This window comes from Tupaia chinensis, unplaced genomic scaffold (assembly GCF_000334495.1).
Source record: "Tupaia chinensis unplaced genomic scaffold, TupChi_1.0 Scaffold000159_1, whole genome shotgun sequence".
Taxonomy (NCBI): domain Eukaryota; kingdom Metazoa; phylum Chordata; class Mammalia; order Scandentia; family Tupaiidae; genus Tupaia; species Tupaia belangeri.
In genome coordinates, this window is record NW_006159630.1 from 7,648,459 (window position 1) to 7,651,415 (window position 2,957).

At 57.3% G+C, this 2,957-nt stretch overlaps 1 long non-coding RNA gene across 3 annotated transcripts in view; it reads left to right on the top strand.

Annotated features, from left to right (window-relative positions):
* Positions 1 to 2,957, top strand: part of LOC102471519 (uncharacterized) — an 8,677-nt gene that overhangs the window by 1,635 nt on the left and 4,085 nt on the right. The window contains exon 2 of one of the 3 annotated variants that reach the window (XR_003548969.1): positions 706 to 829. This is a non-coding gene — a long non-coding RNA (uncharacterized LOC102471519). The remainder of the gene's footprint in view (positions 1 to 705; positions 830 to 2,957) is intronic. The other 2 variants (XR_001370181.2, XR_003548970.1) reach the window with 2 other exon arrangements.

Here is a 2,957-nt window from a genome sequence, read left to right on the forward strand (position 1 = left end):
CCCCCCCCCCCCCCAGCCCCACCCGGGACCAGCGGCCGGCCACCCTTCCCCCGCCAGCCCCAGGAATCTGCACAAAGGGAACCGCAGGAATAGGGAAGCGAGTCCCAGCTGGGACCTCTCTGGCCCAGTAAACAAGAGATTTTCCGGCCGCCTTCCCCGGGGCTGCGGGCCCCAAGAGCCTGAGCTGGGCCTAGTTAGCTTGCGCCGAGGCCCGGTGGGGCTTGAGGCGCACCGAGAAGGGAGAGGTTGTTGGGCCTGGCCGGACCCTGGGGGCGCGGAGGGAGGCAGGGCGCCGGGTCCCAGGGAGCCAGCCTCGTGACGCCCAGTTGCCTGGGGGATCGCCAGCAGCGCGCGGTCCAAGCCAGCCGGTGGCAGGGCGGGCAGCCGGGCGTGTTTGCCCAACCAGAGCGCTGGCGAGGGGGAGGGGAGGCAGCTGGTCTCGGGCTAGGGGGAAGCAAGGTGGGGGCAGGCGGAGACAGGCGAGAGGTAACGCCTGGGCTGTTTGCGAGCCTTGATCTATGACAACCTGGTAGTCTCAACTCAATGAATCACCCGGAGTTGCCGGAGCGATAAACCTCAAGCCGGTTCCTCCCCTCGCACACCGGCCCTCCTTACTCCAGGACGGAATGTTTGCTTGGCGGCTGCCAATATTTCAATCCTTCTTATTTTAAAATAATTAATTTTATATATTATTATTTTTAAAAGGATTACTTCTTGTGGGCCCAGCAGGTGGTGTGGTTGGTAAGAAGCTGCTGGACTTTAAGTGGTGCACCACTGTTCGAACCTCAGACCTGGTGGCTTGCTTTCTTGCTTTCCCTGTCTCCCTCTGGTGAGTGCACGTGCCCTATGGCAAATTGAATCGTAATGCTGATAGTAAATAAAATTAAATAAATCGTTTTTCTAGAAAATTATGTCGTTTATTTATTAATTTGTAAACATTTTCTACAGGGCACATGCACTCATCAGAAAGAGACAGGCGGGACGGGAGGGCGGGAAAGCAAGCCTCCAGGTCCCAGTCTCAAACTGTGTGGTCAGCACCAGGGAGCCCAGTGCCCCAACAAGAAAGCCACCCGCAGGCCCCTCCATCTCTTAAAAGTAAGAGCCTCTCTGCTGCAGACATGTACCTTCCTCCCTCCCTCTTGCTCCAAGACTCAGGAGCCCCCGAGCTGGGGTGGCAATGGGTGTCCCGGGGTTGGGTGCCCATGCTGGAAAGGCCGGCACCTCAGACCTCAGTGAGACGGGGAGCCACCGTGGCCTCGGAGAAGCTCTAAGAGGCCGCTAATGGTGAACTGGCTGCATGAGGGGACTCTCATGACTACAGGTGAAAAGCTGATTAAGAGAGGGGAGGGGAGAGCTGGTGGTGTGGTGGGTAAGGTGCTGGACTCCCACATGCTCCATTGCAGTTCGAGCCCCAGACCGAGTGGCTTGAAAATCACTCTGGGCATGTGTGTGTCCACGCTCAAAATCCTGAGAGAATGAGGCGAAAGGATGCTGGCATGGCTATCCCCTGGTGGGTGATTTCTCACTTTCCACCATTCTGTCTCTCTCCAATGAGTGCATGCACCCTATGGCAAAAAACCTTCAAAGAGAGAGAGAGAGCGAGCGCAGGACCAGCAGATGGTGCAATGGTTATATTGCTTGATTCTCACGTAGTTGACTGTGGTTGTAGTCCCAGACTCAGTAGCTTAAAACTCATGCCAGGGGGGCCAGCAGTGGCGTAATGGCTATGTCGCTGGACTCCCACGTAGTCGACTGTGGTTCAAGTCCTGGACCCGGTGACTTAAACTCATGTCGGGCGCGTGTGCGTGCGTGCCCAAGATCCCGAGAGGAGAATGGAGGAGAAGGGATTGCGGTGTGGCCATCCCCCCTGGGGGGTGATTTCTTGCTTTCTGTCTCTGTGTCTTTCTGGAGAGCGCACATGCCCTATAGCAAAAAACTCTTCAAAACAAAACAAAGCAAAACTCATGCCAGGTGTGTGTGCGTGCTTGCCCAAAATCCCAAACAGAGAATGGAGGAGAAGGGATTGCGGTGTGGCCATCCCCCCTGGGGGGTGATTTCTTGCTTTCTGTCTCTGTGTCTTTCTGGAGAGCGCACATGCCCTATAGCAAAACTCTCTCTGGAGGCTGGGCAGAGCGAAGGGAGGGTGGGAAGAAATGAGACTGGAAGACAAGTGACCTGTGACCTGAAGGAGCCAGTGAGGAACTAGGCTCCAGTGAGCTGTCCCAGTTTGTCTTTGAGCCTCTGGGAACCTCTTCTCTCTACTGAGATTCTCCAAAAAGGCACCTCTTCCCTCATACGCTGGCCAGGCAGGGGAAAGGCTGGGGGGTGTAGTCCTGGCCACCACCCATGGGGAGGCGGCTGGCAGGAGCCCGGCCCCAGCCAGCCCTGCCATGTGCATGGATGCGGTGGAGATGAGGGCGGTTTTCTGAGAACCGGTTGTTCATCGCACCTCACTTCTGGAATAGAGTCTGCCCTCACAGGACAAAGCCAGTCCCTCAGGGCAGATGGCCTGGGCCTCTGGGTCCCCAGGACTGCTGTACCTTCTTTAGGCCCTGGGGCCTGTGTTGATGGGGGCGGGGGTTGGAGGGGCTGGAGTGGAAGGGCACCTGAGTGAGTCAGACTCAGTGGGGACAGCAGAACCCAGGCAGCCGGCAATGCAAGAAGGAAGTTATGTGGGGGGTGCTCTGGCCTTCCGAGAGTCCAGCCACGGGGTCAGCTGTGCCCCCAGTCTCTCAGCCCAGATTTAATAACACAGTAGACATATAACCATTGTGAACTCCCATTCTCACCAAAAAGTAACACTTAGAGAAGTGGTCCCCACAGACATGGCCTGCCACTGTCAGGAGAGACAGGTGTACTGGACGCCAGCGGCCCCTCCCTCCCACTCATAGCAGGTGTACTGGACTCCAGCGGGCCCCCTCCCGCCCCCACAGTATGCAGGTGTACTGGACGCCAGC